The 25,266-nt window shown below is 40.6% G+C and overlaps 1 pseudogene; it reads right to left on the bottom strand.

Moving 5' to 3' along the window:
• Positions 1-432: 432 nt before the first annotated feature.
• LOC129677763 (olfactory receptor 1165-like) lies at positions 433-10,094 on the bottom strand (annotated as a pseudogene).
• Positions 10,095-25,266: the final 15,172 nt, after the last annotated feature.

Here is a 25,266-nt window from a genome sequence, read left to right as displayed (position 1 = left end):
TGGAGATAACCTAAGACCCCTGCACAGATGTAGCCCATGGCAGTTCAGTATCCAAGTGGGTTCCATTGTAATAGGAACAGGGACTGTCTCTGACATGAACTGATTGGCCTGCTCTTTAATTACCTCCCCCTGAGGGGGAAGCAGCATTACCAAGCCACAGAAGAAGACAAGGAAGCCACTCCTGATGAGATCTAATTGACTAGGATCAGAAGGAAGGAAAAGGGGTCCTCCCCTATCAGTGGATTTGGGGAGGGACATGCAGGCAGAGGGTGGAGGAAGGGAGGAATTGGGATGGGAGGAGGGAGGGAACCACGGGAGGGATACAAAGTGAGTAAAGTGTAATTAATAAAGAAAAATAAATTTAAAAAAAAATAAAAAAAGAAATTCAAGAATAAAGAAATTAATAGAAATACTTTAGGTATGTTTTTATAATTAATGAGAAAGGATTTTTAAGTGGATTAGCTTTCTCACAGTCTCCTTTACATCCTTATTTCTTAAACTGTAAATAAGAGGATTGAGCATAGGGATGGCCATGCTGTAAAACACAGTGACTATCTTAACAAGCAGCAGTGAGCTCTTCGACCTGAGCACACAGTATAGAAGGAGAATAATTCCATGGCAGAAGGAGATGGCAGTCAGGTGGGGGGCGCAGGTAGAAAATGTTTTTTGTAGTGCTCCTTTAATAGGAATCCTGACAACAGTGATAAAGATGACAACATAGGAGACAATGATGATCAGGAGACTACCTATCTCATTGAACATATAAATTAACAAGCATACCATCTGGCTGAAGGAAGAATCCGAGCAGGCTGCAGAGAGTCGTGTACTCACAGCAAAAGTGGTTAATGATGGTAGATCTACAGTAAGATAGTGCCAAAAGAAAATAAGTGAGTGTGGTGGCACACAGTCCACCCCAGAGGTACGTTCCAGTTACCAGGAGACCACAGAGCCTATGAGGCATGGCCACTGTGTACAGCAGGGGGTTACAAACGGCCACAAAGCGATCATAGGCCATGACTGCTAAAATGAAACTTTGGGTAAACACACAAGTACAGCCAAAGTAAAACTAGATTATGCATCCTTTGAGTGACATAGATCTGTCCTTTGTTATCAGGAGGTCTAACAATTTCGGTGCAATCACGGTGGTGTAACAAAGATCAACAAAAGATAAATGGCTGAGGAAAAAGTACATAGGAGTGTGGAGTTTGGCATTGATCCTTATGACCAAAATCAAACCTAGATTTTCCAAAACAGTGATGGTGTATATGACCAAAAACATCAGGAACAAAGGCACTTGTAAGTTTGGATACTCTGAGAATCCCAAGAAGAAAAATAAGGCTACAGTACTCTGGTTCCCCTGATGCTGCATTTGGAACTTTCTTTGAGGAGATCAGGATGTTCATTCAAGGTAGCAGGATCATGGAAGGTGTTGATATTATGAAAAGAAACAGATGAGTATGTCTTAATTCATGGCACAACATACACCAACAGGTGTATACAAAGAACACTATGTTCTTTGTATTTCCAAAGAACATAGCTTGTTTTGTTAATCATAGATTGTTTCTTAGATCAGTTGGGAGGAAAAACATTATCTCAGTTAATTTACACCAAGAAATCATTAACAAAATTTTGTAAATATTTTAATGTTATCGTGCAAGCATAGCCTACACTCCAAACTGCATAGAAATCCCAGTCAGCCATCTAAGTCTTGAGACTACTTTCTCTGATAATATTGGTACCAGAATAGAGCTTCTAAACAAAGCTGTTAATATATAGATATGCTTAACGGCTTTAGAGTCCCAAATAACTCTTCTCAAAGAATATTGGGAATATTATTGAAAAAGATTAAAACATTTTCGATAGATTCTACGGTGATTGATTTTTACTGTCTGTCTCCTTTATTTCTGTCTTCTGTCTCTGTGTAAGACTCTAAAATAGAAAATTTAGATATTATTAGTTATAAATATTGAAACATTGCCTAAAAGAAAATAAATTACATAGATTTTTGTACAACTCAGAAAATGGATGTTCATGAAAAGAGATGTGGTATAAAATCCTGAATTGTTTTAAACCACAATGATACAAAAAATGTAAAAATAATTGAATTTTGTTAATGAATTTAGCATCATAAGCATGCTTTTATCATGTTTATATTTTTTTCACATGTAAGCATTTTCTTTTTTTTTAATTTTCTTTTTTTCTTATCAGTTACATTTTATTAACTCTGTATCCCAGCCATGTCCCGCTCCCTCATTCCCTCCCAAACCCACCCTCCCTCACTCATCTCCACCGTGCCCCTTTCCAAGTCCACTGATGGGGGGGACCTCCTCCCCATTCATCTGACCCTATTTTATCAGGTATCTTCAGGACTGGCTGGGAAGCCCTCCTTTGTGACCTAACAGGATTGCTCCTCCCTTTGGGGGTAGGGAGGTCAAAGAGCCAGTCATTGAGTTCCTGTTAGAAATAGTCCTTGTTCCACTCACTATGGAAAACCAATTGGTTATTGAGCTACCACAGGCTACATCTGAGCAGAGGTTCTAGGTTATATCCATACATGGTCCTTGGTTGAATGTCACTCTCAGAAAAGACCCTGCGCCCAGATATATTTGGTCCTTGTGAAGCTCCTATACTTTTCCCATCATACTAACTCCCCTTCTTTCATATGATTCCCTGTACTCTGCCGAAGGTTTGGTCATGAGTCTTTGTATCTGCTTTGAAAACACTGCTAGTTAGAGACTTTCAGATGCGCTCAGTAGACTCCTGTCATACGTTCAATGCAGATCCCATCTGTCTTTCTAAACAAGGATTGATCATCTTACCCCATGTATGCTCTCTTGATTTTATTTTTAGGTGTATAGATTTCATTATGTTTATCATATCTTATAGGTCTATATAAGTGAGTATATACCCTGTTTGTCTTTCTCATTCTGGGATATTTCACTCAGGATGATCTCTTCTAGATCCCACCATTTGCCTGCAAATTTCATGATTTCCTCCTTTTTGATTGCTGAGTAGTATTCCATTGTGTAAAAATACCACAATTTCTGTACCCATTCCTCCGTTGATGGACATCTGGGTTGTTTCCAGGTTCTGGCTATTACAAATAAAGCTGCTACAAACATGGTTGAGCAAGTATCCATTTTGTGTACTTGAGCAAACTTTGGGTATATGCCTAGCAGTGGTATAGCTGGATCTTGAGGAAGCACTATTCCTAATTGTCTTAGAAAGCGCCAGATTGATTTCCAGAGTGGTTGTACCAGTTTACATTCCCACCAGCAATGGAGGAGGGTTCCCCTTTCTCCACAACCTCTCCAGCATGTGTTGTCCCTTGAATTTTTCATCTTGACCATTCTGATGTGTGTAAGGTAAAATCTCAGGATCCTTTTGATTTGCATTTCCCTAATGGCTAATGAGATTGAGCATTTCTTTAAGTGTTTCTCTGCCATTCGATATTCCTCTGTCAAGAAATCTCTGTTTAGCTCTGTTCTCCATTTTTTAATTGCATTACTTGTTTTGCTGCTTTTCAGCTTATTTAGTTCTTTGTATATACTGGATATTAGTGCTCTGTCAGATAAAGGGTTAGTAAAGATTCATTCCCAATCGGTAGGCAGTCGTTTTGTTTTGATGACTGTGTCCTTTGCTTTACAGAAGTATTTCAGTTTCATGAGGTCCGATTTATTGATTGTTGCTCTTAGAGCCTGTGCTGTTGGTGTTCTGTTCAGGAAGTTGTCTCCTGTGCTAATGAGATCTAGGCTGTTACCCAATTTTTCTTCTAACAGATTTAGAGTATCTGGTTTTATGTTGAGGTCTTTGATCCACTTGGACTTTAGTTTTGTGCTAGGTGATAAATATAGATCTATTTTCATTTTTCTGCATGTGGACATCCAGTTGGACCAGCACCATTTGTTGAAGATGCTGTCTTTTTTCCATTGAATGGTTTTGGCTTCTTTGTCAAATATTGAGTATTCATAAGTGTGTGGGTTTATTTCTGGGTCTTCTATGCAGTTCCATTGATCCTCCTTTCTGTTTTTATGCCAATACAATGCAGTTTATTATTATTATTGCTCAGTAGTACAACTGGAGATCGGGGATGGAGATACCTCCAGATAATCTGTTGTTGTACAGGATTGTTTTGGAGATTCTGTGTTTTTTGTTTCTCCATATGAAGCTGAAAATCTTTTTTTTTAAGGTCTGTAAAGAACTGAGTTGGTATTTTGATGGGAATTGCATTGAATCTGTAGATTGCTTTTGGCAGGATGGCCATTTTCACAATGTTAATCCTACCAATCCATGAGCATGGGAGATCTTTCCATCTTCTGAGATCTTCTTCAATTTCTTTCTTCAGAGACTTGAATTTTTTCTCAAACAGGTCTTTCTCTTGCTTGGTTAGTGTCACCCCAAGGTACTTTATGTGGTTAGTGGCTATTGTGAAGGGTGTTGTTTCCCTAATTTCTTTCTCAGCCCTTTTGTCTTTGGTATACAGAAGGGCTTCTGATTTTTTTGAGTTGATTTTGTATCCTGCCACTTTGCTGAAGGTGTTTATCAGCGGGAGGAGTGCTCTGGTTGAATTTTTGGGGTCGCTCATATATACTATCATATCATCTGCAAATAGTGACACTTTGACCTCTTCCTTTCCGATTTGTATCCCCTTGATCTCCTTTAGTTGTCTTATTGCTCTGGCTAGGACTTCAAGTACTATGTTGAAGAGGTATGGAGAGAGTGGGCAGCCTTGTCTTGGCCCTGATTTCAGTGGGATTGATTTAAGTTTCTCTCCATTGAGTTTGATGTTGACTATAGGCTTGCTGTATATTGCCTTTACTATGTTTAGATATGTGCCTTGTATTCCTGATCTCTCCAAGACTTTAAACATGTTTAAAGTGTTTGACTTTGTCAAATGCTTTTTCAGCATCTAGGGAGATGATCATGTGGTTTTTCTCCTTCAGTTTGTTTATGTGGTGGATTACATTGATGGATTTTTGTATGATGAACCAGCCTTGCATGCCTGGGATGAAGCCTCCTTGGTCGTGGTGGATGATATCTTTGATGTGTTCTTGGATTCGGTTTGCAAGTATTTTACTGAGTATTTTTGCATCAATATTCATAAGAGAGATAGGTCTGAAGTTCCCTTTTTTTGTTGGGTCTTTGTGTGGTTTAGGTATCAGGGTGACTGTTGCTTCATAGAATGAGTTTGGTAATGTACCTTCTGTTTCTATTTTGTGGAATAGTTTGAGGAGAATTGGTGTGAGCACTTCTTTGAAGATCTGGTAGAATTCCGCGCTGAAACCATCTGACCCAGGGCTTTTTTTGAAGGGGAGACTGTGAATGACTGCTTCAATTTCCTTGGGGGATATAGGGCTGTTCAGTCTTTCTACCTGATCTTGACTTAATGTTGGAAGATGGAATCTATCAAGAAAATTGTCCATTTCATTTAGGTTTTCAATTTTTGTGGCATATAGGCTTTTGTAGTATGACCTAATGATTGTTTGAATTTCCTCTGTGTCTGTAGTTATGTCACCCTTTTCATCTCTGATTTTGTTGATAGATTTTCTCTGCTTTTTAGTTAGTTTGGCTAAGGGTTTGTCTATCTTGTTGATTTTCTCAAAGAACCAGCTTTTTGTTTCATTGAGTCTTTGAATAGTTTTATTTGTTTCTAATTCATTGATTTCAGCCCTGAGTTTGATTATTTCCAGCCGTCTGCTCCTCTTGGATGTATCTGCTTCTTTTTTTTCTAGGGGTTTCAGTTGGGCCATTAATTTGTTTGTATGTGATGTTACGAATTTCTTCTTGCAAGCACTTAGTGCTATAAATTTTCCTCTGAGCACTGCTTTCAATGTGTCCCATAAATTTGGGTATGTTGTGCCTTCATTTTCATTAAATTCAAAGAAGTCTTTAATTTCTTTCTTTATTTCTTCCTTAACCCAGCTGTCATTGAGTAACAAGTTGTTCAGTTTCCAAGTGGGTGTTGGCGTTTTGTTATTTCTGTTGTTGAGGTCCAGCTTTAGTCCATGGTGGTCAGATAGAATACAAGGGATTATTTCAATCTTTTTGTATCTGTTGAGACTTGCTTTATGACCAACTATATGGTCTATTTTGGAGAAGGTTCCATGCGGTGCTGAAAAGAAGGTATACTCTTTTGAGTTTGGATGAAAAGATCTGTAGATGTCTATTAGGTCCATTTGATTTAGGGACTTTGTAAGTGTTTTTATTTCCTTATTTGTTTTCTGTCTAGTTGATCTGTCCCTTGGTGAGATTGGAGTGTTGAAGTCTCCCACTATTATGGTATTAGGATCAATGTGTGATTTAAGCTTTAATATTGTTTCATTTATGAATGTAGGTGCTCTTGTATTTGGGGGTATAGATATTCAAAATTGTGATGACCTCTTGGTGGATTTTTCCTTTGATGAGAATATAGTGGCCGTCCTTATCTTTTTTGATTAACTTGGGTTGAAAGTCTATTTTATTAGATATTAGGATGGCTACTCCCACTTGTTTTCTGGAGCTATTTGCTTGAAAGACATTTTTCCAGCCCTTTACTCTGAGGTAGTGTTTATCTTTGTTGCATAGGTGTGTTTCTTGGATGCAACAGAATGTTGGATCCTGTTTCTGCAACCATTCTGTTATGTTAGTCTTTGTCTTTTTATTGGGGAGTTGAGTTCGTTGATGTTGATAGATACTAATGACCAACAATTGTAACTTACTTTTGATGTGGGGTTGGTTGGAGTTTCATTGCTTGTATTCTTTTGATTTTTTTGTTGTGTAGTTATCTATTTCCTCTGTTTCCTTAGGTGTAGTTGTTTCCTTTCATTTGGAGTTTCCCTTCTAGTAACTTCTGTAGAGCTGGGTTACTATGTAGATATTGTTTAAATTTGGTTTTGTCATGGAATATTTTGAATTCTCCGTCTATGTTGATTGAAAGTTTTGCTTGGAATAGTAGTCTGGGTTGGAAACTGTGGTCCCTTAAAAACTGTATGATTTCTGTCCAGGCCATTCTGGCTTTCATAGTTTCTGTTGAGAAATCTGGTGTGATTCTGATAGGTCTACCTTCATATGTTACTTGGCCTTTTTCCCTTGCTTCTTTTAGAATTTTTTCTTTGTTCTGTAGGTTCAGTGTTTTGACTATGATGTGACGTGAAGAATTTCTTTTCTGGTCTAGTCTACTTGGTGTTCTGTAGCCCTCTTGTATTTTTTTTGGCCATCTCCTTCTTTAAGTTTGCAAAGTTTTCTTCTATAATTTTCTTGAAAATATTTTCCGGACCTTTGAGCCTGATGTCTTCTTTTTCTCCCACTCCTATTATTCTTAGGTTTTGTCTTTTCTGGTGTCCTTGATTTCTTGGATGTTTTGTGTTTGGAACTTTTCTGATTTTATTTTTTTCTTTGAGAGACGTGTCAATTTCCGCAAGTGTATCTTCGGCTCCTGATATTCTTTCTTCCATCTCTTGTGGTTCTGTTGATGATGCTTACCTTTGTAGTTCCCGATCTTTTCTCTATGTTCTCCAGCTCCTGATTTTTCTCTATTTGTGTTTTCTTTATTGAGTCTAATTCTGTTTTCATGTCTTGCACCATTTCCTTCATCTGTTTGAATGTGGAGTCCTGCTTTTCAATGACAGCTTCGATTTTTTTGTCTGTTTCCTCTCTATGTATCGCTAATTGTGCCTCTACTTCTTTGGCTATAATTGCCTGTATTGCTATGAGAGCTTTGTTTATTTCTTCTTTATTTGCCTTCATTTGTGTGGACATTTCTTTGAGAGCTCTGTGTATTTCTTCTTTGTTTGCCTCAATTTTTGTGGCCATTTCTCTGAGAGCTCGATTTGTTTCCTCTTGGTTAGTCTCCATTTCTTTGGCTATTTCTCTGAGGGCTTTGTTTATTTCATCTTTATGGGCCTCTAATAGCTGGAGAAACATAGTTTTGAGGTCGTTTTCTTGTATATCTAGTGAATTGAAGTGTCCATTGTTTTGTGGGGTTGCTGGTGAGGTCATTATGTCCTGATTTTTGTTGGGAGTGTTCTTATGTCTGCCTCTAGCCATCTGGTTATTTATAACCCTTAGTGTTTGTTCCTTGAGTTTGTATTTTGGGCTATGATCGTCTCTTTCTGTTTTCTGGACTTTTTTCAGGAAGATGAGAGAGGTTCACTGGTTTGGGAGTGTGTGTTGTGGTTTCAGTTTTGCCTAAGTAAGGAATGTGATGCTGGTGCTATTTGCATGCGCTTTTAGTGGGCACAGTTTGCATGCGCAGATTCTCTGACTATTGCAGTGACCTGCAGGCCACTATTACGGAGTTCTGTCTGAGATCCAGGGATTGTTTGCCTGGATTACACTGGTGGACCCACAAGGCAGAGGCTTCAACGTTGGTGTCACTATCCCAAGAATCCCTATGATGCCCATACTAGGGGTGTGGGTAGCAGGGATCTCATCTGGTTGCTTCTGTGGAGAGGGCCTGGGTCTGGGGCAAACTCTCCCTAGAAGGCTCACTCACCCTCTTGCAGGACCAATTGGAATGCACAGGTTTTCCCCTTGCTCACTACTCTCTGATTTGTTCCTCCTGTGGAGAGTGCACTGGTAGGCTAATAGTCAGCTCTGTGACACTGTGGCAGCAGGACTTGGTGTCCACCTTTCCTGTGTGCTGCTTCTCTGTCCTTTCCCTCTGCCAGGAGGACTTATGTTGACTGGTCCTGGGATAGCGCGGGAAAGAGTTAGGTTGAGTGTTCTCAGTCCCAGATTCCGGGCCCAGATCTCTGCCAGAAGCAGCCTGGCAGAAGAACCTATGTTTGCTGATTCTGAGAGGGTACCAGGTAGGGTTGAGTGTCCTCATACCCAGGGCTTGGGTTTCTCTTCTAGGGGCCGCTGGGTCAGTTGGAGAGAGGGTGCTGTGTTCTTGGCAGGCTGCCTCTCTGTCCTTCCCTCCTGACCTTCCCCTCTGCTAGGGCAAGCTTATGCTGGTACTTTCAGGGGAGTGCCAGAAGGGGTTGGGGCTTCTCAGTCTGATCCTGAGCTGGGGTTTCTCTGCCAGGGGTTGGGGGGTCGCCAGTGATAGGACTTGGTATTAGACCTTATTGCTGGACCCAGGAGAATCTCAGGACCTGTTGAATGACCACAGTCCCAGATCTGGAGCTGAAGTTTTTTTGCTAGGAGCAGCCGGCAGCACTGGGGTCCAGGCACTGTGAAGTCACTATGTGCCTCTTTATCCTTCCGCTCTGCTGTGACAGGGTTATGACAGCGTTTGGGGGAGTGCCCGATGAAAGGATTGGGTTTTCTCAGCCCCGATCTCAAGTTGATGTACAGAGAATGTGGTCTGTGGCAGATTCTGAAGAACGCCTCCTGCCTCCTCCCAAGAGGGAGTTGGGATTTTGAGCTGGGCGAGCAGCTGCTCTCCGTGTGCGGCAGGAGCTCAGTTGTGATGGCGGCAGGTACCCATGGTCAGTGAGACCTTCCAGGGAAAGACTGAGTGACCTGTGATCAGTCTCGCAATTTTCCTTCCTTGTGGGGTTTTCTTGTGACTGGGACTATCAGTCTGTGGCACCCTTGTGCCCACCAATCAGCCTGGGAAAGTGATCGGGACCCGCAGGCGTGCGGCTCCAGCCTGGAGACCCAAAGCCTGTGTTACCCGGAATCTCTTCCCGTTTCTGGCTTGGCGGCCCGAGAGTGGACCCGACCGATTCCCATGCCGTGGGAGCCTCCCCTCACCTGGGAAACACTATCGCTGTAGTTTTAGCGCCCAGAGTTCAGTCTCCTGGTTGCTGCACAGAGAGTGCTGTCCTGCTTCTCAGACACAGTGCTCTCCTGGCGCCGCCATCTTGGCCCTCATGTTTATATTTTTAAACATCTTTAATTTTTACTTTTTATATTAATTACAGTTTATTCACTTTGTATCCCAGTTGTAGCCCCGTCCCTCCTCCCCTCCCAATCCATCCTTTCCTCCCCCTTTCTCATCCTATTCCCCTCTCCAAGTCCACAGACAGGAGAGGTCCTCTTCCCCTTTCATCTGACACTAGCTTATCAGATCTCTTCAGGACTGGCTGCATTGTCCTCCTCTGTGGCCTGGCAAGGCTGCTCCCCCATTCAGGGGAGGCGGTCAAAGAACTAACCATTGAGTTCATGTCAGAGACCGTCCCTGTTTCCTTTACTAGGAAACCCACTTAGATACTGAGCTGCCATGGGCTACATCTGAAGGGGTTCTAGGTTATATCTATGAAAGGTCCTTTGTTGGAGTATCAGTCTCAGAAAAGATTTCCTGTGCCCATATATTTTGGTTCTGCTGCTATCCTTGTGGAGATCCTGTCCTCTCCAAGTCTTACTATCTCTCCTGTCTTTCCTAAGATTCTCTACACTCTGCCCACAGTTTGTTTATGAGTCTCACTATCTCTTTCATACAATGCTGGTTACAGTCTTTCAGAGGCCCTCCATGTAAGGCTACTGTCCATGTTTATTTTTATTTTCATTTGTTTTTTAATTATTTACAATTTGCTCATTGTATATCCTAATTGTGCCCCTACCTCAACTCCTCCCAGGCCAACCTCCCTCACTATTTTCTCCTATCCCCTTCCTCTAGTTCACTGAAATGGGGAGTTCTACTCTGCCATCTGCCCACAGCTTTTCAAGTCTCTTTAGGACTGCCTGGATCCTCTTTCTCTGTGGCATGTCACCCTGGGCTCAGATATTTTAGCTTTGTTGGTCTCCTTGTGAGGCAAACAGGATAGACACCAGAAGCAGAGGAAAAAAGTGAACAGGATGGGAGCCTATTATAGAAGGTCCTCTGAAAGGCTCCACCCAACTGAACAGAAGCAGATGCTGAGACTCACAGCCAAACTCTGGGCAGAGTACAGGGAGTCCTGTGGAAGAAATTTGGGATAGAAGGACAGGGAGGGTACAGGAATCCCATACAGGATTCAACAAAGAATAGAGCCTGGATTTTATGTCACAAGATGCCAAAAAAAGAAAAGTCAGTACTCCACGGACTATTCTAATGTAAGACAGGTTTGCAAGCTTACATCCTTTTCAGTACTCACTCATCTTGCCCATAAATCATCAATACTGACAGTAGAAAGCCACATTTTTGTGTCTCTTGCATTTCTTATCTGGTTGAACAAAATGCTTATTTTAAAATACAAATTATAATTTACATTATTTAGGGAAATTGTTCTGGTTTGTAAGTGAGAGGTATAATATAAACCCCCAGTTTTACAATGAAACCCAAGATACTTGTTTTCTCATTACTATATCAAGCCATCTGCAGTGCTGTTTTTTTTTCCCTTACTTGTTTCTTGTGTTAAAATTGCCTTCTGCAGAATTCTGCCTGGTCTGGATTCTTGCCTGTTGGAACTGCTTAGAAAAAGATCCACTTCTGTACCTGATATCTCATGATTTTATCTTCAAGAAAAAGTCTTCTTGTATGATCATATGAAATCTTAGAATACTTAGCATTTTCTATTAAGCCTGAATCTCCAAAATAAGGTTACTTACCAATTTGAACTGGCTTTAAAGTCTTAAAAGTTTACAGTGTTCTGTTTAGAATTTGAAAACCAAAAATAAATATATACTTACTCATAGAAGCATACTTATAATAATCAATTTTGAGAAATAATACTTTTATAATAAGCTTTTTCTTGTACTTCTGAGAATAGGAACGTTGGTAAATAAACACTACATTTTCAATAGTACATAATATTTTCTTCAATATATAAATGTTTTATGTTTACTTTATTTCAATGTAATAGTGTTTTGTCTTCACGAATATCTGAACTGTCTCTCTGCATTTATTTGACAATTAATTGACTGGATGTAACATCTTATCACCCAATAACCATATCTCCAGCATGTATGTGACATAACTTACTATCCAAGCCTTAATAATAGGCCACTTACTGAGTCTTTTTGAGTGTATAGATGAGACTTTTGTTAGATCTTTGACTGGATTGGATTATTATGGGTTAAAATTCTGCTTCACTAAACTATTCATATGTGGCTCCAACAAGTTAAAGTCTGTTGCCTGGTTCCTTGCAAATGAAAATATAGTGAGTAATTATTAACTCAATATTATTGATATCACTGTTGTTATGTTGTCATGTTTCTTAAACAAATTTGTTTTAGAGCAATAAATACAGCACTGCACATTGCAATAAATACAGCACTACACATTATATAGACTGTTTTTTAAAATATAGACTCATTTTTCCCTCCATATGACAGTTTCTTGAGTTTACTTAGAAATTATAGTGCCTGAAAAACAAATATGGAATTATTAATGGTTAATAATGTCTTACAAATTATGACTGGTATAAATAATAAACTGGAAATGGAAGCATTCTGACAGAAATACATTAAAAGCAATATTTTCGTCTGGTCTTCAGATTACTCCTAAGCTCTTAGATACAGTTTCCTTTTCCTACAGCTCCTCAAATTATCACACATTGTTTCCATCTTCTTTATTTTTTATTCCAGTTAAAATGACATACAAGAATTATTCAACATGCACTTGAGTGGATTCTAACTTCACAGCATTTATACTAATCAAATTAACATTGTTTCTAAGAGAAGCCTTTACATGTCCATTCTGCCAAAGTATTTTTAAAACTGAAAGTTTAAATAGTATTATTTTAATTCCACCTATTTATTAGACATATGATACACTAATAAAACTCAAGGACTAAAATCAAGAAAGGATTTTCACTGAGCTAATAAACAGTTCAGTACCTTGTATTATGAATCTCAGAAGAATTGTGTTGTTACTGCCATTTGGTTCACAGAGCTCCTTCTCAAACAAACATAAACTTTAACTTAGGGTCACTCAAATATGAATGAGAACATGACATGTTAATTAACCATCACCCTAAATCCAGGTACCCTCCTCAGGTACATTTATCAATGGCTTCTTTGATCAATTCAATTATTAAAAACATTCACAAAAGTTTGATTAAAGACATGAATCTAATTTGGAATTCATCCATAAGATTTTCATTCTAAAAAGAAGAGCCAAGGAAATCTTATTCATTGTTAAAAAAAATAATGGCAAGCATAAAGGTACTCTTGATGTGAGTAAAACTCAAAAGCCAAATATGGAGATCGAGGAGGGTATTTTAAGTCAGAGTGCATGGCCCCAGGAGATCACCCCACAGCAAGCTTGAAAAAATATTTGCCATGAAGTAGAAAAAAGATGAGTAAGAAACAGTTTCCCAATTATCATAATTAATCTAAATTACCAAATCATATGAGACATTTAAACAGGTTGATTATGTTTAGCAGAAAAATACTACCAATTTATGAAAACCATTGTGTAGTCAAAAACTATAAATTTATTGCTGAAAGTATAATATAATATCTCTAAGAAATCATGCATTGTTTATCAGCTTGATTCCTTTTCTTAAAAATTAATGACATCCACTTAAAAAATAGGGAACAGAGCTAAACAGAGAACTCTCTGTAAAGGAATATCGAATGACAGAGAAACACTTAAAGTAATGCTCAACCTCGTTAGCCATTAGGGAAATGCAAATCAAAACAACCCTGAGATTTCACCTTACACCCATCAAAATGGCCAAGATGAAAAACTCAAGTGACAAAACATGCTGGAGAGGTTGTGGAGAAAGGGGAACCCTTCTCCACTGCTGGTAGGAATGTAAACTTGTACAACCACTCTGGAAATCAATCTGGCACTTTCTCAGACAACTAAGAATAGAGCTTCCTCAAGATCCAGCCATACCACTCCTAGGCATATACCCAAAAGAGGCTCAGGTACACAAAAAGGACATCTGCTCAACCATGTTTGTAGCAGCTTTATTTGTAATAGCCAGAAGCTGGAAATGGCCCATATGCCCCTCAACTGAAGAATGGATGCAGAAACTGTGGTACATCTATACAATGGAGTATTACTCAGCAATGAAAAATAAGGAAATCATGAAATTTGCAGGTAAATGGTGGGACCTGGAAAGGATCATCCTGAGTGAGCTGTCCCAGAAGCAAAAAGACACACACAGTATATACTCACTCATATAGACATGCAACATAGGATAAATGCACTAAAATCTGTCCATCTAAAGAAACTAAGCAAGAGAGGACCCTAACTAAAATCCTCAATCCCCATCCTAAAAGGCAAAGAAGATGGACATCAGAAGAATAAGAAAACAGGAAACAACCTAGGAACCTGCTACAGAGGGCCTCTGAGAGCCAGAAGAAGAAAACAGGAAACAGCCTAGGAACCTGCCACAGAGGGCCTCTGAAAGCCTCTCCCCGCAGACTATCAAAGCAGATGCTGAGCCTGATGGCCAAATGTCAGGCAGAGTGAGAACTGATAGACTAAGATCAGAAAGAAGGAGAGGAGGACCTCCCCTATCAGTGGACTTGGGGAGGGGCATGCATGCAGAAAGGGGAGGGAGGGTGGGATTGGGACAAGAGGAGGGAGGGGCTTATGGGGGGATACAAAATGAACAAAGTGTAATTAATAAAAAAAAAGAAAAGGGAAGATGCTCAATCCTCATTCAGAAGGACAAATTTGATACACATTGGAAGCACGAGAAGACAGGGAACAGGACAGGAGCCTACCACAGAGGACCTCTGAAAGACTCTACCCTTCAGGGTATCAAAGCAGATGCTGAGACTCATAGCCAAACTTTAGGCAGAGTGCAAGTAATCTTATGAAAGAAGGGGGAGATAGAAAGACCTGGATGGGACCGGAGCTACAGAAGGAGACCAACAGAGCCAAAAGCTATGAGCCCAGGGGTCCCTGCAGAGATTGATACCCCCAATGAAGTACAATGCATCAGAAAAACCTAAAACCCTGGAACAGACATATCTCATAGATTCACTCTCGATGTGGGCTCCCTAACAAGGGGAAAAGGGGGTTCTCTGGCATGAACTCAGTGACAGGCTCTCTGATCACCTCCCCCTGAGGAGTGCAGTCTTGCAAGGCCAAAAGGAAGACAATCCAACCAGTCCTGATGAGACCTGTGTTGGTATAGGCTAGGCTCAAATAGAAGGGGAGGAACTCCTCACCTATCAGTATACTAGGGGTGGGTCATAGGGGGAGAAAGAGGGTTCCTGGATTTGGGAGGAGATAATGGAGAGGGGCACAGCAGGGATACAATTTGAATAAATTGTATTAAATGATAATAATAAAATAATTGAAGAGAACTGCTCAAGGTCCTCAGTCATCAGGGAAATGCAAATAGAAACAACCATGAGAGTCTACCTTACACCCATCAGTATAGCGAAGATCAAAAACTCAAGGGACAACAGATGCTGGAAAGGTTGTGGAGAGGAACCCTCCTCCATTGCTGGTGGGTATGTAAACTTGCACAACCACTTTGGAAATCAATCTTGTGCTTTCTCAGAAAATTAGGAATAGTGGTATGTCAAGATCCAGCTATACCATTTCTGGGCATATATGGGAAAGATGCTCAACCATATAAAAAATTTGCTGAATTATATTCATTGCAGCTTTATTGGTAATAGCCAGAATCTGGAGACAACCTAGATGTCCCTCAACTGAGAAATGGATACAGAAATTTAGATGCAATTACACAATGGAATACTTCTTAGCAATTAAAAATCAAGGAGATCTAGAAATTTTCAGAAAAATGGATGGAACTAGAATAGATCAAACTGAGTGAGATAACCTAGAAGCAGAAAGACACACATGACATATTCACATATAAGTGGATATTAGACATATAATAGAAGATAAACATACTGAAATCTATAGTCCTAAAGAAGCTAAACAAGAAGGAGGACCCTAGGGAAGAGGCTTAATGCTCATTCATAAGGACACACAAGATAGACATCAGAAGTACGAGAATACAGGGAACAGGACAGGAGCTTTCCACAGAGGATATTTGAAAGACTCTACCCATCAAGGTATGAAGCAGATGCTGAGACTCATAGCCAAACTTTGGGCAGAGTGTAGGAAATCTAATGGAAAAAGGAGGAGATAGAAAGACCTGGAGGGACAAGAGCTCCCAAAGGAGACCAGCAAAGCCAACATATGTGGGCCTGCAGAGACTGATGCACCATCCAAGGAGTATGCATGAAGAGGACCTCAACACCTACTCAGATGTAGACAATAGGAAGCTCAGTCTCCAGGTTTTTCCCTAGTAAGGGGATCAAAGGCTGTCAATGACATGGACTCTGTTGCCTGCTCTTTGATCACTTCCCCCTGTGTGGTGGCTATTGCCAGGCCACAGAGGAAGAATATGTAGGCAGTTTGGTTGAGGCTTGATAGGCTAGAGGTAGATGGTAGGGGAGGAAGGCTCCTCCTTTCTGAGAAATAGGGAAAAAGGGAGAGTGGGTGGGACCAGGAGGAGACAAAGGAGGAGGCAACAATCAGGCTGTTGCCTCATCTTCTCTCAGCTCCCTGTCTTCTACGTTCTCATCCAAATACATACCTCTTCAATTTCCTCTGAAGCAAAGACCAGGCCTCCAAAGACTGACAGCCAAACATAGCAAAACAAAATACAATAAGACAAGGAAAAAGCCTTCATATTGAGTCTAGATTCATCTTGTTTTACATTTGAAGATTATAAGCATTAAGAAATGAATCTATCCTCTCCAGATCTTACTGTTTCCCACTTCTTTCCTAAGATTCCCTGCACTCTGCCCAAAGGTTGTCCATAAGTCACAGTATCTACATTAATAGTCTGCAGGGCAGAGCTTTTCAGAGGTCCTCTGTGTCAGATCTGGAGAGGACAGGAACTCCATACGGAGAGCTTCAAAACCAAAAAAATCTGAGCACAGGGGTCTTTCCTGAGACTGCCATTCCAACCAAGGACTATGCATGTAGATAACCTAAGATCCCTGCACAGATGTAGCCCATGGCAGTTCAGTATCCAAGTGGGTTCCATTGTAATAGGAACAAGGACTGTCTCTGACCTGAACTGATTGGCCTGCTCTTTAATTACCTCCCCGTGAGGGGGAAGCAGCATTACCAGGCCACAGAAGAAGACAAGGCAGCCACTCCTGATGAGATCTAATTGACTAGGATCAGAAGGAAGGAAAAGGGGTCCTCCCCTATCAGTGGATTTGGGGAGGGGCATGCAGGCAGAAGGTGGAGGAAGGGAGGAATTGGGACTGGAAGAGGGAGGGAACCACGGGGGGGATACAAAGTGAGTAAAGTGTAATTAATAAAGAAAAATAAGAGGCGGAGCAAGATGGCGGAGCCTGGAGGACTCTCCTGAGGAGCAGCACAGCAGGATTGTCACAGTGACCAGTAATCAGAACTCGCGGCCATAAAACACAAGTGATTGTGTTTCACAGGTGAGAGGATACCCCACGGAGGGGGATTCAATCAGCTTTAACTCACCCGGCTAAACCGAGGAAGAGATCTTGGTTCTGCCAGGTGCTTGGTCACCAGCCCAGAGCTACATGCCAGCGTGATCTGGTCACTGTCTCAGACTGAACTGTGGGTCCAGAACATCACAGACTGGATTTTCCAGTCGAGAGATAACCCCACGGAGCAGGAAACAATTGGGACCGACTTTAGGTCACCCAGACATCCCCTGGAAAAGACTTGGGTTCCACGGACGCACCAGGAGCCAGCCCGAAGCCAGAGCCGGGGACCCAGGGGACTGCACAGGGCCCTGCCTGCTTGCCTGATTCACCACCTCAGATAGAACTGTGGGCACCAGGGCACCAGGGCACTAGAGACTGCATTTCACTGTCAGGTGCAAACCCACAGGGAGGGAAACAGCTGGTCTGATCTCAGAGCACTCAGCTGACACCCCCACCCCGAAAAGGTCTCGGGAAAAATAACCCAGTTTAGGCAGCCGCCAAGGCTCCCAAAGGCCAGAAAGGCGGAACCACAAGCAGACATCTGTGCCTGTGGGTTCTACTTTCCACCCCAGACAGAAGAGTGGTCCCCAAAGCAAAGAATGGGTGTCTCTGGCAGGAGGAAACCCCCAGTGGAGGGTATCATCAGGTCTAACCCTCAAGACACCCAGCACCAAAAGACTTCCTGGATTCACGCAGACTCTAGGCTTTAGCTTTCTAATGCAGGCAGGAGCGTTGTGCTCAGCCGCCATTATTGAGTTCCCCTACGGCACTGGGACACACAGCTGAATCCTCAGACCTACAAAAGCCAGAGAGCCATTACAGCAGCCCTCAGATACTGTGCCAAGGATCAATCAGTTATCCCTAGCTAGACTGACAAAACTGTGCGAATCCCTGGTCCTTCAAAAGGGCTGCACACACAGTGTCTGGACCAGAGCAGTGCCTGCAGCCGCCATGTCAGACAGGGACACACAGCTTCTGGTCCAGAGTGAGGCACCTAGCCTCCAGACCAGAGCAGCGGCCCGAGGCACCAACTCAACCTAGGTGCACGTTCTCCAGGCCCAGAGAGGAGCACTCAGCCTCTGCCTCAGAGACTTGCTGGGCGCACCTCTCACTTTCCCGGACTGAACTGTGTGCCCTAGGATAACAGACTGAGTTTCCCTGTTGGGAGAAAACCCCACAGCTAGGGAATCAGCAGGTTCTTCAAGAAGACTGTACCTGGAAATTTAGTGAGCAGCAGCTCACTACATTTAAAACGAGAAACGCAGCAGTGGGGCAGCTGTCTTGAGAACTTCCATGGGAAAGAGGAGATCCCCCCCCTGCCTAACAAAGACCACAGCTACTACTCAGGGCTATAAACATGAGGTGAGCAGTGGCAATTCCTGAGAAACACTGGCCATACAGTGACCATACCCAAAAAGCAGAGGAGGACTCCTTCAGGAAAAATCATCTTCCGGCCAAGGGGATTCTCCCTACCTCAGGACTCCAGCAAGCACAGAAACTAACAGCCAACAACTAAATCAGCCCAATGGGTAGAGGTCAGCGTAAAAGCTCAACCAACAAAAGACAGAGCAATATGGCATCTCCAGAACCCTGCCATCCAGGGGCAAACAGCCCTGGACAACGCAGCATAATAGAAAATCAAGAAGATGACCTTACATCTATGCTGATGAAGAGGATAATAGAGGAAACAAATAAAATACGTAAAGAATTAGAGGAAGATAAAACCAAACAGATCATGGCTATCTGTAAAGAAATGGAGGAAGTTAAAGACAAGCAGATTATGGCCATCCATGAAGAAATACGGGAAGATGCAGCCAAACAGCTTGCAGCCTTCAGAGAAGAAATAATTAAAGCACTGAAAGAAATAAAAGGAACAGAGTTGAAAGAACTAAAAGAAAAAAAAGGAAAATACAATCAGACAGGTGAAGGAAGTAAACAAAACAACTCAAGACCTGAAGATAGAACTAGAAAAATTAAAGAAAACACAAATGGAGGAAATAATGCAGAGGAAGAATTTAGGGAAGAAAACAGGAACTACAGAGGTAAGCATAACCAACAGACTACAAGAGATGGAAGAAAGAATCTCAGGTGTAGAAGATACAATGGAAGAAATCGATGTATCTGTCAAAGAAAATGTTAAATCCAAAAAATTCCTGACACAGACCGTCTAAGAAATCCAAGACAATATGAAAAGACAAAACCTAAGAATAATAGGTATAGAGGAAAAAGAAGACTCCCTTCTCCAAGGCCCAGAAAATATTTTCAACAAAATCATTGAAGAAAATTTCCCCAAGTTAAAGGAGAGGGCAATAAGAATACATGAGGCCTACAGAACACCCAAAAAATTTGACCAGAAAAGAAAATCCTCCCACCACAAAATAATCAAAACAGTAAGTATATGGAACAAAGAAAAAATACGAAAAGCTGCAAGGGAAAAAGGCCAAGTAACATATAATGGCAAACCCATTAGAATCACACCTGACTTTTCAACAGAAACTATGAAAGCCAGAAGGGCCTGGACAGATATCATGCAGACCCTAAGAGAACACAGATGTCAGCCCAGGCTACTATACCCTGCAAAACTCTGTCCTCATAGACGGAGAAAACAAGATATTCAATGACAAAAACAAATTTCAACAATACCTACACACGGATCAGGCATTACAGAAGACACTGGAAGGAAAATACAACCCAAGAAAATTACCTACTTTCAAGAAAACACAGGAAATAATTAACCTTACTACACTAAAACAAAAAGCAACCAAGCACACAACCTTATGAGCACAGCCAACATCAAAATCAAAGGATCTAGCAGCCACTGGTCATTAATCTCTCTCAATATCAATGGACTCAACTCTCCAGTAAAAAGACACAGATTAACAGAATGGACACGTAAACAAAACCCAGCAATCTGTTGCATACAAGAAACACACCTAAGGCACAAAGATAGACATTACCTGAGGGTAAAAGGTTGGAAGACGACTTTCCAAGCAAATGGACCCAAGAAAAAAGCAGGAGTAGCCATTCTAATATCTGATAAAATAAACTTTCAAACAAATTTAATCAAAAGAGATGGGGAAGGACACTTCATACTCATCAAGGGAAAATTCCACCAAGAAGACATCACAATCCTGAACATCTATGCCCAAAATACAAGAGCACCCACATTTGTAAAGGAAACATTGATAAAATTTAAACCACATATAGATCCCCACACATTAATAGTGGGAGACTTCAACACCCCACTCTCAACAAAGGACAGGTCAACAAAACAGAAATTAAACAAAGAAACAATATCTCTGACAGAGGTCATGAATCAAATGGACCTCACAGACATTTACAGAACTTTACACCCAAACACAAAAGAATTTAACTTCTTCTCAGCACCTCATGGATGGAACCTTCTCCAAAGTAGACCATATAGTTGGTCACAAAGCAAGCCTCAACAGATACAAGATTGAAATAATCCCTTGTATCTTGTCTGATCACCATGGAATAAAGCTGGACTTCAACAAAAACAGAAATAGCAAAAAGCCTACACACACATGGAAACTGAATAACTTGTTACTAAATGACAGCTGGGTCAGGGAAGAAATAAAGAAAGAAATTAAAGTCTTCCTAGAACTCAATGAAAATGAAGACACAACATGCCCAAACTTGTGGGACACAATGAAAGCAGTGCTAAGAGGAAAGTTCATAGCACTAAGTGCCTTCAAGAAGAAATTCGAGACAGCTCATTCAAGCAACTTAATGGCCCACTTAAAAGCCCTACAAAAAGAAGATGCAGACACACCAAAAGGAGTAGACGGCTGGAAATAAACAAACTCAGGGCTGAAATCAATCAATTAGAAACAAATAAAACAATTCAAAGAATCAATGAAACCAAGAGCTGGTTCTTTGAGAAAATCAACAAGATCGACAAACCCTTAGCCAAGCTAATTAAAAGGCAGAGAGGCACCACACAAATCAACAAAATCAGAAATGAAAAGGGGGACATAACTACAGACACTGAGGAAATTCAAACAATCATTAGGTCATACTACAAAAGCCTATATACCACAAAATTTGAAAACCTAAATGAAATGGACAATTTTCTTGATCGATTTGACATACCAAAGCTGAATCAGGACCAGGTAAATCAATTAAATAGTCCTATATCCCCCAAATAAATAGAAGCAGTCATCAAAAGTCTCCCATCCAAAAAAAGCCCAGCACCAGATGACTCTAGTGCAGAATTCTACCAGACCTTCAAAGAAGAGCTAACTCCAATTCTCTTCAAACTATTTCACAAAATAGAAACAGAAGGAAAATTACCAAACTCATTCTATGAAGCCACAGTCACCTTGGTACCGAAACCTCACAAAGACCCAACAAAAAAAGAGATTTTCAGGCCAATCTCCCTTATGAACATTGATGCAAAAATACTCAACAAAATACTCCCAAACAGAATCCAAGAACACATCAAAGATATTATCCACTATGACCAAGTAGGCTTCATCCCAGGTATGCAGGGGTGGTTCAATATACGGAAATCCATCCATGTGATCCACCATATTAACAAACTCAAAGAAAAAAAAAACACATGATAATCTCCCTAGATGCTGAAAAAGCATTTGACAAAATCCAACATCCATTCATGTTTAAAGTACTGGAAAGATCAGGGATACAAGGCACATATCTAAACATAGTAAAGGCAATATACAGCAAGCCTATAGCCAACATCAAACTGAACGGAGAGAAAATTAAAGCAATCCCACTGAAATCAGGGACAAGACAAGGCTGCCCACTCTCTCCATATCTCTTCAACATAGTGCTGGAAGTCCTTGCTAGAGCAATAAGACAGTTGAAGGAGATCAAGAGGATACAGATGGGAAAGGAAGAAGTCAAATAATCACCAGGGAACTCTTACAGCTGATAAACACCTTCAGCAAAGTGGCCGGGTACAAAATTAACTCAAAAAAATCAGTAGCACTCCTGTATACAAAAGACAACAGGGCTGAGAAAGAAATTAGAGAAACAACACCATTCACAATAGCCACAAATGATATAAAGTACCTTGGTGTAACCCTAACCAAGCAAGTCAAAGACTTGTATGAAAAAAATTTCCAGTCTCTGAAGAAAGAATTAGAGAAAGATATGAGAAGATGGAAAGATCTCCCATGCTCATGGCTTGGCAGGATTAACATAGTAAAAATGGCCATTTTACCAAAAGCATTATACAGATTTAATGCAATTTCCATCAAATTGCCAACACAATTCTTTACAAATCTGGAAAGAAAAATTCTCAACTTTGTATGGAATAATAAGTTACCGAGAATTGCTAAAACAAACCTCTACTAAAAGATCTTCTGGAGGAATCTCCATCCCTGATCTCAAACTGTACTATAATGCAACAGTTATAAAAACTGCATGGTACTGGCATAGAAACAGAATGGTGGATCAGTGGAACCGAACAGAAGACCCAGAAATAAACCCACACACTTATGGACACCTGAGTTTTGACAAAGATGCTAAAACCATACAATGGAAAAAAGATAGCATCTTCAACAAATGGTGCTGGTCCAACTGGATGTCTACATGTAGAAAAATGAAAATAAATCCATACTTATCACCCTGCACAAAACTCAAGTCCAAGTGGATCAAAGACCTCAACATAAAACCAGACACATTAAATCGACTAGAAAAAAAAGTGGGGACTAACCTAGAACTCATTGGTACAGGAGAAAACTTCCTGAACAGAACACCAACAGCACAGGCTCTAAGAGCAACAATCAATAAATGGGACCTCATGAAATTGAAAAGCTTCTGTAAAGCAAAGGACACAGTCATCAAAACAAAGCGACTGCCTACAGGTTGGGAAAGAATCATCACCAACCCTTTATCTGACAGAGGACTCATATCCAGTATATATATAAAGAACTAAAGAAGCTCAAAAGCAGCAAACCAAGTAATCCACTTAAAAAATGGGGAACAGAGCTAAAGAGAGAATTCTCTGTAGAGGAATATCGAATGGTAGAGAAGCACTTAAAGAAATGCTCAACCTCATTAGCCATTAGGGAAATGCAAATCAAAACAACCCTGAGATTTCACCTTACACCCATCAGAATGTCCAAGATGAAAATCTCAAGGGACAACACATGCTGGAGAGGTTGTGGAGAAAGGGGAACCCTTCTCCACTGCTGGTGGGAATGTAAACTTGTACAATCACTCTGGAAATCAATCTGGCACTTTCTCAGACAACTAGGAATAGCGCTTCCTCAAGATCCAGCCATACCACTCCTAGGCATATACCCAAAAGAGGCTCAAGTACACAAAAAGGACATCTGCTCAACCATGTTTGTAGCAGCTTTATTTGTAATAGCCAGAAGCTGGAAACAGCCCAGATGCCCCTCAACTGAAGAATGGATGCAGAAACTGTGGTACATCTATACAATGGAGTATTACTGAGCAATGAAAAACAAGGAAATCATGAAATTTGCAGGTAAATGGTGGGACCTGGAAAGGATCATCCTGAGTGAGTTGTCCCAGAATCAAAAAGACACACACGGTATATACTCACTCATATAAACATACAATATAGAATAATCCCACTAAAATCTGTACATCTAAACAAACTAAGCAAAAGAGAGGACCCTAAATAAAATGTTCAATCCCCATCCTGAAAGGCAAGGAGGATGGACATCAGAAGAAAAAGAAAACAGGAAACAACCTAGGAACCTGCTACAGAGGGCCTCTGAAAGCCAGAAGAAGATAACAGGAAACAACCTCGGAACCTGCCACAGAGGGCCTCTGAAAGCCTCTGCCGTGAAGACTGTCAAAGCAGATGCTGAGCCTGATGGCCAACTGATGGACAGAATGGATGGAATTTTATGTAAGAAGTAGGAAATAGTAAGAGCTGGAGGGGACGGGAACTCCACAAGGAGAGCAACAGAACAAGATAATTTGAACACAGGGAACTTCCCAGAGACTCATAGTCCAACCAAGGACCATTCGTGGATATAACCTAGAACCCCTGCACAGATGTAGCCCATGGCAGTTCAGTGTCCAAGTGGGTTACATAGTAATGGGAAGAGGGACTGCCTCTGACATAATCTGATTGGCCTGCTCTTTGATCACCTCCCCCTGGTGGTGAGCAGCCTTACCAGCCACGGTAGAGGACAATGCAGCCACTTTTGATGAGAACTGATAGACTAAGATCAGAATGGAGAAGAGAACCTCCCCTATCAGTGGACTTGGGTAGTGGCTTGCATGCAGAAAGGGGAGGGAGGGTGGGATTGGGAGGGTAGGAGGGAGGGGCTTATGGGGGGATACAAAATGAATAAAGTGTAATTAATAAAAAAATAAAAATAAAGAAAAATAAAAGAAAAAGAGAAATGAATTTATTGCTTTCAATTTTATTAAAATGTAAGTTTCCAGTTATTCCCTACACATCTCTGAATTTCGTATGTTATAATATTTCATTGACTATTAGCATATTGAATTTCTTTACAACCTCTATTATACGTAGAGAAGTAAAATGAAAGATGTGCACTTAGGCTTTATATATTTAACCACATTAGAGGTCCAGTGGATTGTTATTTAAGACATGATTTTCTTACTGAATACCTACATTCTTGAAATATGATGCAGTCAATATATACTAATTAGTATACAATATATGCAAACATTTTATTATAGATGCTAATAAAATGTTTTAAGGTTTTGCAAGAATAATATACAACATAAAACCATAGCCAACAGTTCCATATTTAATTGTTTAAACTATTTCCTTCAATATCACAAATCAGTAATCAGTTTTAATTTTCATGTCCCTGAGGTTTTTATGACATATACTTATGACATATTTTAGTGGTGGGATTTATTTTTCATATATGATATTATTTATGACTTCTATATTTTTTAAAACATGTAGTTGCTAAGTAAAAGTTCCTGAGAAGAGATCAAAAAGCTGCTTTTTTTTTTTGAGTTACCTAATTACCTTGTAGAGATCTGCTCCTGAATAGTTTTATCTTC

This window comes from Psammomys obesus, unplaced genomic scaffold (assembly GCF_907164565.1).
Source record: "Psammomys obesus unplaced genomic scaffold, mPsaObe1.curated_primary_1811, whole genome shotgun sequence".
Lineage (NCBI taxonomy): Eukaryota > Metazoa > Chordata > Mammalia > Rodentia > Muridae > Psammomys > Psammomys obesus.
The sequence above is the reverse complement of the archived record's forward strand: the minus strand, read 5'-3'. Positions and strand labels throughout refer to the sequence as shown.